The sequence below is a fragment of the Sminthopsis crassicaudata genome, chromosome 1 (assembly GCF_048593235.1).
Source record: "Sminthopsis crassicaudata isolate SCR6 chromosome 1, ASM4859323v1, whole genome shotgun sequence".
Classification (NCBI taxonomy): domain Eukaryota; kingdom Metazoa; phylum Chordata; class Mammalia; order Dasyuromorphia; family Dasyuridae; genus Sminthopsis; species Sminthopsis crassicaudata.
In genome coordinates, this window is record NC_133617.1 from 385,047,418 (window position 1) to 385,067,300 (window position 19,883).

At 35.9% G+C, this 19,883-nt stretch overlaps 1 protein-coding gene across 1 annotated transcript in view; it reads right to left on the minus strand.

Annotated features, from left to right (window-relative positions):
• The window catches only part of CCBE1 (collagen and calcium binding EGF domains 1), a 312,338-nt gene that overhangs the window by 226,654 nt on the left and 65,801 nt on the right, over nucleotides 1-19,883 (minus strand). The window lies entirely within an intron of this gene.

Genomic DNA, 19,883 nt, shown 5'->3' on the forward strand with positions numbered 1-19,883 from the left:
TTTCAATGATTAAATCCTTTAAAATCTGAGTTTATCACCAAAGCTCAAATTAAATCCTGAATGGGGAACACCCCCTCCAAATATCCTCTGAAAGAAATCTATATAAATTTTATTGATTTGCTACTGCACTATATAGATGCTTGTTCTATGAATAGCTGGCCTTATAGCAAACCTAAATCCAAATGATTTTAAAAGCTGTGTTTTTAAGTGATTATTGAAGAGAACATTGGAACCAGAATGTAGCACACCTGGACTCTAGGCTGCTTCTAATTCTTTGTCAGAAAAGACCTGAGACAAGCCACTTAACCTCTCTTGCGCCCTCAATTTCCTCCTTTGTAAGATGAGGAGGTTAGATTAGCTGGTCTCTACAATCCTTTTCTAACCTAAAATGCTGATTCTTTGAGAGCATTAAGCGATTTTACATGTTTTTACTTTACACAAGTATATGCCATGCCTGCAGGCAGAATGCCAGCTAATGTCCACAGCAAGGGAGAAATATTATCTTATTCTTGAATTATGTTTCTTTTATACTTCCATTCCTGAAGCTAATTTTTAAGTGGTTCTGTCTTGTTTATAGGCTCCAGTAAATCAAAGTTGCCTGGTTTTTCCCCTCACAAATATGCTTGAATTTCACAAATCTGGCATTTCACGCCAGAAAGCTTCTGAGAGAGGTGGAATGTGAGCCAGGTTTTGAAGAATGAATAGGTTAGGATTTGGACACCCAGAGGGAAGGGGAGACATTCCAGGTGGGAGAAATAGCACGAGAAAATGTACAAAGAAAGCATGGCTTGGGAGCAGGTAGAGTAGATAGTAAGGAAAAAAGAAGTTAAACTAGCTAGCAGTTCTATAGTGTTTGGGAATTTAGGTAGCTCAGTGGGCTTGGAATTAGAAAGATTCATCTTCCTGAATTCAAATCTAGCCTCAGACACTTATTAGCTGTGATCCTGGGCAAGTCACTCAATCCCATTTGCCTCGGTTTCTTCATATGTAAAATGAGCTAGACAAGGAAATAACAAGCAGAATCTTTGCCAAGAAAACCCCAAATGAGGTTACAGTCTACTGAGAATCACTGAACAATAAAATATGTTTTAAGGCTTGCAAAGCACTTTTTATATGTTATCTTATTTGATGGAGGCAAAAGACCTAAAATAATTAATCTTCTAATAGAAACATATTCAGAACCACAGAACTTCAAAGGTGATCTACTCCTATTGATATTTCAACAAGATAACTGCCGCTATATTCCTAATGATGAGGGTTGTGCCCTCATATTTTTTCTTAAAGATCTAAAAAAAGAAAATCCATGACTTTCATTCCATTTTTGGATAGCTCTAATTTAGGAAACCTAAATTAACAATTGCTCCACAAAAGTACACCTGATGAATTTGTTAACTGTCTAGCCTTGCCATGGACATTAGATTCTTGTTGGGGTTGTAACTATAACTGTGACTTTTAGAGCCTCTTTAACAGGTATAGCATAGAAACAGCAATGGCAGAATAAAGAACCATCTGTAGTCAAGAAGATCTGGGTTCAAGTTCAGACTTTGGCATATATTGGTTGGGTGATCCTAATCCCTTTAATTCTCTAAGGCTGGAGTAAAGTTGCAAATCTGCATTGATGGAAGAGGTTTCTTTATGAAGATCTCCCAAAACAAATGAAATGAATCATGGTTTAGACTCTCCTTCACCACCAACAAAAAAGCTATTACATTTGTTCTTTTCCTATTTTGATGTTACTTCTGTTGATATTGTTTTGATTGGCTCATCAGATACTAGTTATGTACTCTGGTGAGTACAACCTCTGTCTGTCTTAGGTTACTAGATGAGGATGCCAGGCAGTGTTTAATGCTGCTAATAAGGCCTGTAATTTAACTACTTTTAGAAAAAAGTATCACCTCCTATCTCCATGACATTACATAAGCCTTTAAATCTAGAATGCACTCAGTGTTCTCATCTCCTCTAAGAATCCATGGCTTCTCACTCTGTTGCTGACTCTGTCTCTCTGTGCCTTTTCTTTGTGTTTAGCCCTAAGCAAACTTCCATCTCTACCTCTCAGTAAAATGTAAGCTCCTTGGGATCAGGGGCTGGTTTAAATTGTTGCCTAGACTCAAACTGTGCATACTCTTTGATCCAGCAATACTACTACTAGGTCTGTATCCCAAAGAGATCATAAAAAAGAACACACATGTAAAAATATTTATAGCAGCTCCTTTTTTCTGGTGGCAAAGGGGATGGCTGAACAAATTGTGATATGTGAATATAATGGAATATTATTGTTCTAAAGAAATGATCAATTAAAAAAAAAAAGGAAAAGGAAGAGGACCCACATACAAAAATATTTGTACCAGTCCTTTTTGTAGTAGCAAAGAACTGGAAACTGAGTGGATGATTAAGGTTACAGTCAGTATTAGCAGGACATAACTTGACTCCAATCAAGGCTCTCTATCATGTCAGGCTTCCCCTGCCTTGTATGTAATGAGCCCTTAATAAACATCTGCCAAAATGAATTCTAACAATAGTTCTAGTAGATACAGATGGCCTCTAAGGTCCCTTCCAGCTCCATATGAATAAGAAAGTTATTCCCATATACCTCTCAATCATCTTCTGCATTTCAATGACTTAGAAGGGGAAGCAAATAACTTTATTGATATATGTTAGAAGACTTCATTTTGATTTTTTTACTCTACTATCTTTCTGTTGTTCAATTATTTCCTTTATACCCAACTCTTAACAACCCCATTTGGGGGTTTCTTGGCAAAGACATTAGAGTGGTTTGCCTTTTTCTTCTTCAGTTCATTTTAAAAATGAAGAAACTGGGGCAAACAGGGATAAGTGACTTGCCCAGAGTCCCATAGCTAATGAGTATGTGAGGTCAGATTCAAACTCAAGAAGATGAGTATTAGTAGCTGTTCTACTCTACAACCAGAGTGAATCAGCTATCTGCCTTGCTATACAACCAGATTGCTTCAATATACAGCTGATCTTTGGTTGTGTAAGTCTTTATTGTTATTTAGTTCCAGGACATTTCATGGATTTCATTTTTCCGCCTTCCTCTCTTCTGATTTTTGACTTTCAGTCATTAAACTATTTCAGCTCTGGTAGATCTAACTAAAGGCTGGCAAGAGAAGAAAAAAGAAGTGAAATTTCCTCAAACCTTTTCTTCTCTTATATTAGATGGGGTAAGAGGCAGGATCAAAACTAATTACTCATATGTACTTGAACTGAATCCATGTACTATTAAGTCATAATATGCCATAACTTTACTGTACTAGGCAATATAGAAAGCATCTAAAATTCAAAAAGTTTACCTTTCAAAACCAAGATTTATGACAAATGACAGTAGGTCAAGAGAAAGAATTCCAAGTGTCAGATACAAAACCATAAAATAAATCCATCACCATCAAATCATTCTATATTAATTTTAAAAAATAAATGCATTTATTTAAAATAATGCTCCACAGAAATGATCCAGTGTTCTCAAAAATCAGGTCATGGAAATACATATTCAAGCAAGTATCCCCAAGCTGGAAAGTCTTCAAGTATAGTCCCAGCACAAGCTATGTCTCTGAGGTCCAGGCTACCCAAGTTTAGAAAAGTGAAAAAAAAACCCTGTTTTTCAGCCCCAGTGGTTCAAAAACATTTTTCCAAGGAAAAGGAATCACCATCAGCATCCATGGAGAGAGTATCCACACAGATGGATGAGGATATATATATATATATTAAAGTTGAAGTTATCTAGTCTGCAAAAGTGAGGCAGCTAGGTGGTGCCATAGTGCACTGAGCACTGGCCCTGAAGTAAGATACTTACTGTGTGGTCCTGGGCAAGTCACTTAACCTCAGTCTCCTCATCTGTAAAATGAGCTGAACTAGGAAATGGCACAAACCACTCCAGTATCTGAATTGGGATTTGAATTGTGGTCTTCCTGACTCTAGGTCAGTGCTCCATTTACTGGTGCAGCCTCACTGTCTCTCAGACTCAGTTTCTTTAATCTGAAAAATGGGGAGACTATTACTATTAATACCTACTACATACTTTTATTATGAAGAACATCACAGAGCACGGCATCTGGAGTTACGAGGGATCTTAGAGCCCCATCTAGTCCAATTTCCAATTTTATTTATGAGAAAATTGAGAATTACGAAGTCTAAGTGATTCACCTAATGCCAGGCATTTAGAAAGCAGCAAGTCCAACTGAGTATCTCAAGATCTTTAATTCAAAATCCAATTTTCTTCCAGTTACAATGAGGTGATGCAAAGGTTTTTCTAAGCTATACAGAGCTTTGTACATGCAAGTCATTATTGACTAGAAAAATTGATTTTGAAGACAATTCCAAAAGAAGAAGAGGTTAAGCAACTTCATGAGAATAAGTTTTCCTGAGTTGACTAATTTTCTCACTTAGATGTATAAAATCTGATTTTTTTTCCAAAAAAAAAATCAGTTCCATTATGCTGTAATCAGATCACTTCCAACCCAAGTGATAACTGCCACACTGCTAGATCTCCAGGAAATAATTTTGCCTTCAAACAATGTCAGTCTAGTACTTTACCCATAGTATTTATCATCTCATAAGCCAACTGGAGTTCAAAGTGTACCTGAGGCCCTAGGCCCTAGTTTTCCCTCTGCCCAAGATTACTTCAGCATGAAAGCATACTATGAAAAGCCCAGCTGGCCCTATTTTGAATCCTAAGCTCTAAAATACAAGTTGTAGACAAAGGACAAAATCACGTGCAGCTTTTTGACCTTAGAAACTGCTGGCCAAAGCTATCAAAATAAACTTGGGTGGCTTTATTACGTTTGGTTCCCAGGGAAGAAAGATACAAGTCCCACAAAACCACTATGAGTAACTTGTCTCAAATAGTTGGTAAATGGCAGGATGAACACAAGAGACAAAAGTATCCTTCTAGTCTGCAGAAAGGAGAATGTTGTATCCAGATCAAGACAGAGTGACTGGAAAGGCAATTTATGGCAACTTGTGACTGCAGTTTCATTCCATGTGGTCCATGTTACAAAAGAGATTTCAACTCTAGCTGCCTCCAGTTCTTAATAGGGAAACAAATAGCATTCCAAACCCTAAGTGCCTGGAAAAGAAGAGACATCTATTGGTGTATCCTTCACATTTGCCAGTTCTAAGATATTCACTCCAAAACAAACTGCAGCCTGTAAGATATCAATCCCAAGGCTACCACATCACTAGGGGAATTATTTGCAAGCAAAAGGGATTCTTTTAGGCAATAAGATGCAGGATGCAAGGGAATCACTTATAAACTGGGCAACAGATCAAAATGTTTTTTTTTAAATACTTTAAAATTTAATTTGGATTTATTGAAAGTAGACAATTATGGAACAGAAATTTCTAACCAATGGTGCACTCCATGGTCTCAGCAAGCAAAGTTAGGTCCAAAAAGCAGCTCTTTAAATCTTTAGGAATGTACATACTACAACATAGAAGGGCAAATGAAGAGTGAGAGGAGACCATGAAGAAGAGATCTTCCCAAGTCTCTGAGCCTATTTTGAAGCTTTGTGTGTGTGCAAATATATACATATATATTATATAGGTGTGTGTATATATGTATATAATATATGTCTATTGTATATATGTGTGTATGTGTGTGTATGTGTGTGTGTGTGATTTTATCTATTGATTCTTGCTCCAAAGAGAAATACTCAAATATCAGTCAATATTAAATGGGTTAGATGTCAAAGCAGAAACAGTGACCCTGGCCTTGGAGGGACCTGAGTTACATGTCAATCCCAATATTAAAGAATTCTGTGACAATGGACAAATCACTTAGCCTCTGTGAATCTCAGTCTTATCTATAAAGTAGGTATATTAAAACTTGGCCTGAAATTCTAAAATTAATCATCACTATTAGATAATATATACAAAGATCCCAAAATAGTTTAGGACTACAATAAAGTTTATTTGAAATTTTTCCATTGTCTTGATATTTAATTCTTCTAATAATGGAAAATTTTCAAATACTATGGTTGGATCTTAAATGCAATACAAATAATGACCTTTTCCAGAAGAGATATGCTTCACTATTGTCATAAACCATCAAGAGTATATGAAAAATGTTAATTCACTATTCATTAGATAAATGCAAATTAAGGCAACTGTGAGGTACTACTTTACACCCCTCAGATTGGCTAAGATGACAGGAAAAGAAAATGATAAATTTTGGAGGGGATATGGGAAAACTGAGACACTAATACATTGTCGGCAGAGTTGTGAAATGATCCAACCATTCTGGAGAGCAATTTGTAATTATGTCCAAATGGCTATCAAATTGTGCATACCCTTTGATCCAGCAGTGTCATTACTGGGTCAGTATTCCAAAGAGATCATAAAAGAGGGGAAAGAACCTATATGTGCAAAAATGTTTGTGACAGCCCTCTTTGTAGTGGCAAAGAACTGGAAACTGAGTGAATGCTCATCAGTTGGGGAATAGCTGAGTAAAGTTACTGTATTTGAAGGTAATGGAATATTATTATTCTAAAGACTCACATGAACTGATTCTAAGTGAACTGAGCAGAACCAAGAGAACACTATACACAGAAACAATAAGATTATGTGATGGTTAACTGTGAAATGCTTGGCTCTTCTCAACAATGTGGTGATTAAAACAACTCTAATAGAATTGGGATGGAAAATGCCATCCATTTCCAGAGAGAAGAATATGGAAAGTGAATGTAGATTGAAGCATAGTATTTTCACTTGTTTATTTGTTTGTTTCTCATGAGTTTTTCCCTTTTGGTCTGATTTTTCTTGCACAACATGACAAATATGGAAATATGTTTAAAAGGATTCCATATATTTATTCTATATCAGATTAATAGCTGTCTTGTGGAGGGAGAAGGTAAAGGAAGAATGGAAAAAAAATTGGAACACAAAGATTTGCAGAAAGAATTCTGAAAACTATCTTTACATTATTTGGAAAAAAATACTACTGAAGGAAAAAATAGCATATTGACTAGAAAAGGAGATGATCTATTCATGTACTAAAAGTGAAGGATAACAGATGGATTCACTCCAGGGATACCGTCTAGATATTTAAAAAGCCAGAAAACTTCCATATTATAGGGTAAATCTTCAATGAAGAAAGTCATAGAATTATAGCCAGGATCCATTAGGTTCATGTTATCCAAACTCAGCTGGACCCTTCCTCTGGAACAGCAATCTGTTCACCTTTGACTCTCCATCAAACCCCCTACAGTAGTTGTTCCACTGTTTTCAAGCCATCCCCAGCAGATGACTTGGCTTCCTACTTTACTAATAAGAGTGAGGACATACATCATGGGTTCCTTCATCCCTCTTCCCCTACATTTCATAACCTTCCTACTTCTCCATCTTGTCTTTTCTCCTTTGTTTATGTGATGAGACAAGTCTTCTCCTTGCCAAAATTAAGCCTTCCACTTATGGATCTTATCATAGATCATCCTATCTCAAAGGTAGCTGAGTGGATAAAGCACAGGGTCTGGAGTCAGAAAGACCTAAGTTCAAATGTGGACTCAGATGCTCAGTATTTGTGTGATCCTGAGCAAGTTAGAAGTTTATTTGCCTCTGTTTCCTGTAAAATAAGGATAATAATAGTGCCTCTCTCTCAGGATTGCTATAAGAACCAAAGAAAATTTTTGTAAAGTATTTAGCACAATGCCTGACACTTAGTAGGCATTTAAATGCTTGTTGGTTTCTTTCCTATGTCCTAAAATAAACCCAGAAATCAATTATTCTTCCTCACTTTCAACTTCAGTCTCACCCCAACGTTTGGCCTTTGGAAACTACTCACCAATAGACTCAGGTCTACCCTACCCTTAAAGACTTTCAATTGGCACTGCCATCTTCTCAAGAATGTCCTATAAATCTTCTTTCCACTTTATCACTACTAAGTTCCAAGAAAAAAACTGCATATACTTCTTGCTTCTACTTCCTTTCTATTCATTTACTCTTAACCTCATATAATGTAACATATGCCCTATAATTTTATTGATATTGTTTTCTCAAAAAACACTAATGATATTAACTCTAAATTCAATGTCTTCAAATAGATAAAGTTCTTAAAAAGTCATTACACCATGCAGATCTTGATTTTTTTCACCTCTTTTATAATATTTCTTTTTTTTTCCTTTGTAAGAAACAGACATAGTAAAGCAAAACAAATTCTTGCATTGCCTGGATCTGAAAACATGTGTCTCATTCTGTGTCTAGGATCCCTTCGCCTCTCTGTCAAGAGGTGGGTGGTATTCTTCATGATCAGTTTTCTAGAAACATAATTATTGTCTCGATCAGAATTGGAGAATATGTTCACTCTATTGAGCTCCTACTACACACGAAGCATATTCACTTTAAAGAGATGCCTGTAGAAATAAGGAAGGTTCAAAGATGAAATGTTTCTACAATCATGACATTTCAGAAGTGAAATATCCAATTGGCCCAATTAACTCATTTCATAGACAAAGAAACTAATGTTGAAATTCACAGACTTGCACAACATTATATGTCTAGTTAGGGGAAGAATCAAAACTAGAACCAAATCTTTTGGGTCGATGTCTAGTGTACCTGGATATCACTTATATTATTCAATCATAACTTTTTCCATTTAGATATAATGGTTTTCCCAATGGATTTTCCTCTAAAAATATGACAGAAAGGAGTTATTTTTTAAAAAATCAAATCACCATATCTATAAACATATAGCTCAGGAATGAAACTACCAACTCATCAAGCTCTATGGAGCCACGTCAACCATGATCTGCACTAACCAGGCCACCAAAATAGCTACTTGACTGAAGTGGTGAGTTCATTTCCATATTTATGCCACCATAATAAAAGGCTTCCAAAGCTGCACCAAACTGATGTTATAAAACATGGTTGACTCAGGAATGTAATAAAACCTTACAACCAACCTCTCTCCATATTCTACAAAATGGAATTCTATTTAAATATATAAGGATAATATACACTCCTCTTTAAAAACGGTTTTCTCTTTTTAAAAAATTCTTTTGTCCCAAAAAGTTCTTTTACAGATAACAAAATTACTCATTTTGCTAAATATAGGGTCAGAAATAGAAGCACTGGGGCTTTCAGTTAATGGTAAGTCCTTTCAGACAAATAGTGTCTATGGCAGTGGTATCTGGAATGAGATCTGGATTTTATTCCTGATTCTGCCACTTGATGACTATGCTACTTTAGACAAGGACTTAACCTCTCTGAATCTTGGTTTCCTGATGAAAATGTAATGGTTGGCCTATATGATCTTTCTGGAGTCTCATCTAGCTCTAAATTCTATAACTGATGATCCGTAGGTGCTTAGACTTGGAGAATTCTTGTGGACTTGACCTGGAGTCCAAAATACCTAGATAAGGATAGAGGGAGGATCTCTAGAGAGAGACTCACTTTTTTCTAGTCTCTACTGTCAAGGGATTGTAGGGAAGGCCTTGTAGAAGGTTGCTGATAGAAATAGTTAAGCCAGCTTGTCTTTTTAAAGCACCTACTATGTGCCAGGCCCTGTGATAAGTTCAAAGAAAGACAAAGTCCCTGCCCTATAAGACCTCTAATGGTAGGTAGCTGTGAAGGATAAGCCATAACAGAAAAGACAAATGGAAGATCCAAAGGCTACATTTTAATCTTGATTTTGTTGGGTTCCCTGCCTAGTTGGCCAGAGGATAGGAGCAAAGAAGGCAGAATAATCAACATAGGAGAGCTTGGAAGTCAGTAACCCATGGTTTCTTTAGCCACAGAATAAAAGCCTACTAATGGATTAATTGATTTTCCATAGTATATTATTCTAACTTTTCCACACAGTGCTTCCTGCAAGTCCATCATCTGCCTTCAATCCTTCCCTATCCAGACCTAGAGTAGGTTACTCAAGCCCCAGGCAACCTTAATACATACTGCCATGTGCTACAAAGCTGTAGCTCTGAGAGAGACCCTTGGATCCTGCCTAGTAATGCTTTCTCAGCTCCCAAGGGTACTACGCAGCAGCTCTCCAAAAAGCTTCTGGCAAAAGGGAGAAAAATTTATAATATGAAAGCCCATTAAAAATCCTTTAATCTTTTCTTCACAAACACTCCATTTCATGAAGCATTTATCCTGAAATCACTGGAAATGTTCTTCATCTTTCCTTCCTCATTAAACTCCTTATGGAAACTGCAGTTCTTGCAAATAAAAAATCATGCAAATAGTTCTAATTTTTTCACCCAAACAACTAACAAAAGTACTTGGAATTATAAACAATGCAACCAAGCAACAAATAAAAATATTTAACATTCTAAAAACATTCCACGTCTGTTGACTAATTGCCTCTCAACACCCTTGAAGGAAACAGTCTTAATTGACTGTGGTCTGTGTTTGGGGTTATTTTTGGTTTTGTTTTTCAATTGGGAAAAAATTGAAAGTGTATAGTCTGTGTGAAAGGCAGGAGCAAAATCCAGCAACTGGTCTGTCTCTTCCTCTTCTTCCCCTATTTAAACTCTCCCAGATCAGCTCCCAGTGACTGATATACCCATAGTCTCTGCAAAAAAAGGGAATGAATGGGGAGAAGAATGCTTTTCATTTCTTCTCTGAAATCAAGCCCATTTATTCTGATTAAATAGCATTGTTTTAATTTTTCATTTCTATTTGCTTTATTTGGTCATTGAAAATTCCTGTTCTATGGGTTCTATCTACTTCCTGTCCTCTGCATCATTTCATGTCTTCAAATACTTTTCTGAATTGTTCAAATTCATTGTTTCTTAAAACATAGTAGCATTCCACTGTATTCACATAGTACAATATGTTTAGGCATTCTATAATCTATTCCACTTCTAAATCTACTTTAATTCCATTTCTTCTCTACCATAAAAAAGTGGCTGTTTTGGAATATATGACAAACCATCCCTCCACTTCATTTTTCATATTAGAAAACTGAGGCCTAGAGGAATGATACTATTTTGTAACCTGTGGTATATAAGCCCCCAAATACTGTAGTGTATGTACTCTTTCTCTCTGCATTCATATATTTGCTGAGAGCCAAATATTTCTCCATAGTCACTCCTTATTGCTATGTGGAGAATGTTCGTTAAAGATTAATTTTTCCACAGACTCATTATAGCACACTGGTCCCAAAAACAGGCTCATTTCTCATTTCATCATTTCTTGTTCCCCTCTTGCCATTACTCCCCTGTCCCTAATGGAAACTATAATACTTCTCTCCCTTTAGCATCATCTGTACATTTCATTAAACTGTGTTTAGAGGCTCTTCTCAATCCCTGATGAAGTTATTGAATGAAACTGAGCCAGAAATAACCCTGGGAACATATTCTGCATCGTTAGGAAGTTAAATAGTGGGGAAAAATGAAAAATAGCCAATCTATTCAAAACCAAGCTGCATCTTCCTAAGGAAAAAAAAAGACTCAACCAAGTTACATAAGTTAGACATACTAACAAACCAGATCCTTTCCTTGAGAGGCTTTTAAAAAAAAGCAGAACCTGGTTCTTTCCACTGATGTGCATACTATTATAAAATGAATAACTTACATACCAGACCAGATATAGATGGAATGTACGAAAAACAAAAAGAAAAATCCAATTGTGTTGCATCTTCAGTATTCTCTTCTAAAAACACATCTTTCAATTTCTTTCCCCAAACTCAAAACTTAACACAATATTATTTGAGCAGGAAAGCAAACAAAGTTAATATCTCCCTCTGCATTCCATAATTTTACTTTAGGATCTATAAGTATAACAATAACAATAACTGACACTAATATAACATTTCAAGATTTGCAAAATGCTTTACTTATATTATCTCATTTGATCCTCACAAATAGCTCTTTGAAACACTATAGATATAATCATGTCCATTTTACAGATGAGGAAACTGAGAATGAAAAGAGACTAAGTGACATGTTTATGGTCACATACCTAATAAGCTTCGGAAACAAGATTAGCTTACCTCTTTTTCTGGGCATATATGTTCTTGATCTTGAGGCAGCTAAATAGCAAAGTGGAGAGAGAGCTGGACCTAGAGTTTGACTCTTGCCTCATATTTTCCTTAGCAAGTCACAAACTCTATTTGGCTCAATTTCCTCATCTGCTAAACAAGAAAAATAATAGCACCCCATCAGGGACAGGGGAATAGTGGCAAGAAGGGAAGCAAGAAATGATGAAATGAGGGAATGAACCTGTCAGACTCCTGAAATCATAAGTTACCATGATTTTGATACCAGGCTTATAGTATTAATAGGTGAATATCAATATTTAAAAGATATTTTTCACATTCTTTTAGTGAATAGTTTGTCTACAATTTATCATCTGTGATTCAGTCTATTTCCATCTTTCTATTTAATTCTGTACTCAGTTCACTGTCCAGCTCTATCCAAGATAATATGCAGTATTACACTAAGCAATTCAGTAGGATGCTCATTTAGTAGCAGCTCACAATATGGGCAATATACACTCTGCATCCATTTTGTTTTTCCTATGTGGATTGCTAGATTAATCTCTTTTGAGAGTTTCAGATTCCTATTCTAGAGTTAAATGAAATCAGTGAAATTTCACCTACAAACAGCAATCTTTGTAGAAACTCTCTGTCAATAAGGTATTGATCTATTTGACCTTTGCATATGATGCTAATGAACACTCTTGGTGAGGAATGATCTCATGTTCTCGTGTCATTAAATATTCTTGACTTATAGTAAGTTTGAAATCCATTAAAATTTTACTCTTTTTTTCATGTGAACTCTATCTAGACAGGACTCTCTTGTCCTATATTTGCAGAAATGTTTTTTTTGAAACCAAATGTAAAACTCTACGTTTATCATTATTAAATTTCATCTTGTTAGATTCAAATCATTGTTCTAGTTGTGACAGGGCTGACCTTTGAAGCATGTGCAAATCACCTAATATAGAGGTACTCCTTAGGGGTACGCTCCTAATATGGAGGCATTCTTCATCCCCTACCACATGAATTGGCTGCATAATTTGAACATAATTTAATTTAATTAAAACTGTTCAGATTGAGATGCTTGCTCTCTACTTTGCATGCTTTCTTGATGCTTTTCCCTACTATGTCCGGAGAAAGAGGATCTCTGTTCATCTACAGTAGAGGGATCATGAGAGTCAGTAAAAATCTTTTTTGTGGAAATATCTAAGAAATAGGGTTTTATAACTGGAAGTTTTCTGGGATTTTTGTCTTCTTAAAATTTCAGAGCACATCTAACACCTCTCTCTCTCTCTCTCTCTCTCTCTCTCTCTCTCTCTCTCTCTCTCTCTCTCTCTCTCTATATATATATATATATATATACATATATATATATATGTATATATATATATATACATATATATATACATATATATATATATAGCTGTTCACTTTCAAAATCCATCTTTTTCATCTGAAGCCCTTGTCTTCCATCAACAGAATTTATAAAAACAGCATTTGTCCCCTGATATCTTCAGTTGAACCTGACCAAGAACTGGACTTCATATCAAAAAGACGTTTGTTCAATCCCTGCCCCCCCTCACTGCTTTGGTCCTGTGTGACCTTGACTCCCATCTGGACTTCAGTTTCCCTATATGTAAATTGAGAGATTTGTATCTGATGAGTTCTAAGGTCCTTTTCAGCACCAGCTCAATGATTTCATGATCCCGAAATACCCAAACTTCCCTGAGTACAGCCAATAGGTATCAGAACCAGGAGTTTAACCTGGTTATTTGATTCCACATCCTGTACTTATTTCATTTTGTTATGAGCCTAAGATATTATTCAATCCTGAAGTAACTTTGGAATCATCAGAGAAAAATTTATCTTAGTATGAAGTGTGCCTTATTATATTCAAGTTCTTTGAAATTTGGTCTTCCTTGTGAGGTACTGATCCCCAACCTTATCAAAATTTAAGGTAGGTTCTCATGTGGTAGGGGATCTGGAAGCTTTTTTGTGGGGGAGTTAAGTCCTTTTCCAGTGTGAGCTCCTCCCCAGGCACAACAAAAATACATCAGGAGTCATATCTTTTTCTACTATCACTAACCACCCCCCATCCCAAGAGGAGCCAACTAATCACCAATATTTCTGGGGCAACAGTTGCATCTACCACCAACATGTATATTTCCTACTTGGATTCCCAAGCATTCTCCAAAAAAAACCCAAAATTAACAATTTGGCTCCTCATATCTGAAAACATGGCAACCATTGCATTATGAGATTATCTATTTCTGGTTCAATAAAAATCCAGAGAAGAGGGGATTGGACCCAAATTCACACAATACATTAGTGACAAAGCAGACACCATCTCTCCAAGTCTAGTATCCAGTTCCATGTACTTTCTCCATTGACTATAAACAATAATGAAGAAAAAATTACATCTGTTCCTATTAAAATGATACATTTATTTCCAATGTACTCCATCTGTTCTTTGGGAGACTATGGGAGTGTCACAAATTTACATCGAATTTCTGAGAATGAGAAGTTTACAGCTAGATGTATATAGGAAAATATGTTATGAAAAGTATCATCTGCTAGAGAATTTCCTCCTGCTTACTGATCTGTGAAAATCCCCTCATTTACATCAAAATCCTTTTACTTTAGAGTGTTGACTCTTTCCTCCTTTTCCTCCTCTTCTTCTCCCCTTCCTCCTCTCTCCCTCTCCCTTCCTCTTTCCCTTTCCCTTTTCCTTCCCTCCTTCTCCCTCCTTCTCTCCCTCTCTCTCTCTCTCTCTCTTTCCCTCTCTCTCCCTTTCTCTCTCTCTCCTTTCTTCTCTCCTTCCTCCTTCTCCACCCCACCCCTCTCTGTGTGCCACATTTTGTGCTGAGACCCAAAGACACAGAATTAAACAGTCCCTACCATCAAGGAGCTTATATTCCAATAGGTTATACCTCTGCTTATAGACAAGTTCAGATCTCCCCTATCCTAAAAACACAAAACAAAAACAAACAAAAAGAGAGAAAAAAAACCTCATTCTTTCAGACAAATGGGGATTTAGCAAACATACCAGAGTGAGGCACCTAATCTGGAACAGAGAAAAGGGTGAAACTTCAACAACAACAACAACAAAAAAGAACTATTGCAATCAGAATTCATTACAGGCACAAATGGGAATATGAATAAAGGCATAATAATAAGAGAGGTCAAGATGAGAACGGGGGACATTGAATAATCTAGTGGGATTTAGATACAGAAAATATAAAGGGATTTTGTGTGAGATAAGGCTGGAAATATAGGTTAAAATCAAATTGTGCATAAATGTGTGAGTGTTTTAAGTTTGTTTAAATGCCAGGTTTCAGAGTATATACTTCATTTCATCAGGAATGGGAACCCATTGAAGTTTTGAATGGAAGGAAAGGATCAGAATGGCAGATTAACAAAATGATCTGGGCAAGTCAAGTAATAATGTGATCTCCCTTTGTAAACTCACAGCACTTTGATAGAACCCATCCCTTGCATTTTTTCATATTTTTCCACACAATTCCAATTATTTCTGCATATGTCTTTTTTTGTCCTATTAAATTGCAAGCATCTTATAAGTAAGGTCTATCTATATATATCTATACTTTTAACCAGGGTCATGCTATGGAAGATAGTAAGATTGCTTTTCCTAGTTTTGATCAACCACATATATAACTCAACACTTTGACATGTCATAGATGAGCTCCCTGTCAGCTTCCAACCATGTGATGGCTCAGTGGTGAATATATTTGGTGTTTTGATGTGACATGGTTAATCCTGAGTGGGTCCTACATGGCTCCATAGCAGCTGCTAGGAGTAAAGTTCTTTATCAGTTAAATAAGAAGATAATGATTCTATTTTGTTCTCTTTCTTCACCATCCTCTGTGATAAGTGGAGTAAGTCTGTCTCAAGATTTCCCATGAGCAATGAAATGAGAGATTCTCTTTCATCCACCTTATACCTGCTCCCAAGAAGAGCATGTACTGAACCAGATGATTTTGTGTTCACACTCTTGGATGCCTTTTCCATTTTGAGTTATCTTTCCTAAGCAGGTGCTCAAACATCATTCTTGAGATGTGCATGATCGAGTTTAGAGGGGACCTTATGAGTTTGAGAGGTTCTGGATCCTTATGGTTGGAATTTACCTTTAGTCTGGGGAGAGTCCATGGCAACTACCCTAGTATTCTTGGAAAACTACCAAGTAGTAGTAACTACTATTAACAAGCCTTGACTGATGGGGATTGCCAGAAGACATAGATTTTGGATGAGAAATGCAAAACCCAGGTGAAGATTAAAATGACTAATCAGACATCCTATAAACTTCTCTATTTTCCAATGAAGCTGAAATATCTGTCTTCACTGACTGCAAGAGTAGTTGTAAGTTAAGTTATTGAATACTATTTTAAGTTGTTCTATCAATGGGCATTGTAAGTAATTACAGTGTATATAATAAATACATGATCCATGCTTGGATACATATTATATAGTAAGTACCTTCCTATCTTTGAAGAAACACCAGCTGTGAGCCACAAATGAAGCTATTAATAATTTGTCTCCAATGCCCCAACATGGGGAACTTAACAAACCAAAAAGTATGAGAAAAAGGAGCCTAATTGTTCTCAGTAGAGGTGAGGATCTCTACCCCTCATACCCCTGGACTGAATCTGATCTGAATCAAGTATGTGGATCCAGAATTGAGAGGATCCCCTTACTAAGGGTTGTTGCAAGTGCCTTAGCCCCTGAGTCTGGCAGCAGGCCTTATTGGTAGGCCAGTATAGAGCCTTGAATATATAGGGCACCAAATAAAAAACATCTGTAATAAAGTAAATTCTGTGCTTTCCCAAATTTATTTTGCATGCCATGCTTCCCTTTTAGGGAACTCCTTACCTCTGAAGCCTCTTGTTCCTTACACAGACTTGCCCTTCCTGGTCAACTCCCTAGAGTCTGTTTTCCTATTATTTTTTCTATGTCAAAGCTTACCTCTCCCATGTCCTTCAGGGCATTGCCTCTGAAATTAGAAAAGCGATATAAAGAGCCAGAACTAAATAATATAGGTTAACATTCCTCTTGCTAGGTAGCATTTTAATGGAGGTTTCCTGGGAATTTTGAAATTCCAAGCCATTGGCATGTATGGAAATTATATATGAAAAGTAGATGGCTGGTCAATTAGGAACGATTGAACAAATGTGATATATATTCATAATATGTGTTTTATATATACAAATAATGAAATACTATACTGTAAGAAATGAGGAATATGAAATTATGGAGAATCACGAAAAGAAATATGAACTAATGTAAAGGAGACAAGCAAAATAAAAAGAAAACAATATGTATAGTGAGTACAACAGAAACAGAAATAAGAACAACTAAAACTGAATACTATGAAATTATAATGACCAAGCTTGTCCCAAAGAAATATGAGAAGACACTTCCACATGCTCTTTTTAGAGATGAGGGACTGTGAGTGTGTATATAATTGCAGAGTTTTTCAATATATTGGTCAGTTTTGCTAAATTTTAAAAAATTCTTTACTATAAGGGATGGAATTTTTGGGAATAGGGGAAAGAATACTGAAGAAAATTAACATAAAAACAAAAGATATATTGCATATAATCATATGCAATATATCTTTTATGCATACATATTTATTTATTTTAAGGAAATATTAACTACTAACACAGACTTTAGGCCGATGGCTTTTCAATTCCACTCAAGTTACAGTGTATAGTTGCTTGTTTACACTTCAATTCTTTAAGGAAATTCTATATCTAAGCTTGTGCTTATAAAGATGAGGAACTGATCAATGGCACTGATATCTACTGGAGTAATCTGTACTTAAACAGGATTTTTAACTTGCTTAGAAGAAATTATGTCGTGCAATAGATAAAGCATTGGGCCTGAGTTGAAAGCTAACCTCAGACATTTACTACCCATGTGATCCTGAGCAAATCACTTCAATTCTCTGCCTCAGTTCCCTCAACTATAGGGAAATAACAACTACAAAAAAAAAAAAAAAACTGATGGAGTGTGAATACAGATTGAAGCATAAAAATTTTTACTTTATTTTTGTAGGAGGGAATTGGGGGGGGAAAGAGGTATCTGTGTATTCTTTCACAGCATGACTAATATGGAAATGTGTTTTGCATGACTGCACATATATAACCTATATCAAATTACTTGTCTTCTTAATGACGGGAGAAGAGAAGGGAGGGATTTGGAACTCAAAACAAATGTTAAAAATTGTTTTACATGTAATTGGAAAAAAAGAAAATATATAGAAAAGATAGAAGGGAAAAAACTATAGGGAGATAATAATGGCACCTATCCCCTAAGGTTATTATTAGGATCAAATGAGATAATATTTGGAAAGTGCTTAGCATAGAGCTTGGCACATAGTAGGTACTTAAAATGCTTGTTTCCTTCTTTCCTTCCTTAGATAATTATTTTTACCCTTCAAACAGTGAAGAATGGCATAAGAGATAGTGCCATTCTGGACCTGATGCTAACCAATAAGGAACTAGATGCCAGAATAGAAGATGGGAAAATCCAGGATAATTTGCTAGATAAATAAACAAATCTGTAGAGATCATCTTTTAAGGACCTCAAAAAAAGACAGGCTGGCTATAGTGGCCTAATACTCTTCAACAGGAATGAGTACTTATTATGACATAGTTTTTCCTTATATTAAGACTAAATGTCTTTCTGTTTGTTATTTCCAGTTATTGCTAGTAGTACTGTTTTCTGGACAAATATCTATTTCATTTTCCATATGCAAGACTCTAACATAAATCTAAAACCATAATTATACCTCTCTTCTCCAAATTAAAACTCCTCTGTTCAATCAATCCTCTTATGAAATGGTTTCCAGTTTCCCTCACTCTCCTGGGCATATGCCAGCAAAGCATCCTTCCTAAAGTATGTATTCAGAACTTAATAAGATATTGCAATTTTGCTCTGACCAGAATACAACAGAAATCTGCTGCCCTAATTCTGGACACTAGGACGGTATTAATTAATACAGTCTGGGATCACTTTTAAGTTTAACTGATGCAAACCAGCTATCACAGCAAAGAGACCAGAAATAGGCTTAGCCAGAAAACATTTGATTTCTTTGCCAAGCACGAAGAGGTGGCAGGCAAGGTCATTATCAGTTTAGAACACAAGCTCATTTTTAAAACAACCCTAAGGAAGATGGTGCAATACTATGAGCAACATTGCCTTATAAAATAGGAAAAAAGCCCTAGGAGCCATTTAAAGAAAACTTGATATGAGATCCAACTGAACAATATCAGCCCAACAATGTCTTGAAATGCACTATCAGAAGGAAAAGAAAGAGATCTACACTAGAATATATTCGTCAGCTTTTCTATCATAATCTATTTTTATCACTGATTATAAGGAACCCCAACTTTTGGATTCTTAGCTCTTGATCTTTAAAATGTTCTATGTAGAAGGTAAATGGCCCTTTGTAAAACAAAGTGAGGAGTAGATGAACCACACCAAGGAAATTTCTGCTGGAGAAAACACAATTATTTAAGCATTGAATAACTGACCATTTAAGATATCTCAGACAGTAGTATACCTAAAGAAAAGGTTGGTGGAGGAAGGGAGGAGATGAATTGCTTAAAAAAAAAAAAAAAGCCAATTGAGAAAAACCTCAGTAAGGCCACACACACATAATCAATTTTAGGCTATTTCAACTCTTAATTCCCAAGCTCAAAAAATTCACCATCTCAGCTTTCCTAGTAGCAGGGATCATAAGCATTTATTACTATGCTCAGTCCTTTATTAACTCTTAACTTTAAAAATTACAACTTTTGCCTCCAATTTGACTGCAAAATCCTTTCACCTTGAATGTGGCTATCCTGCTTTTGTCATCAACTTTTTGCTGCTTGAGTCACAGAAATGCTTTATAGTTTGTGTGATCAGAACTCTTTCTCAAGGACTTGCACTT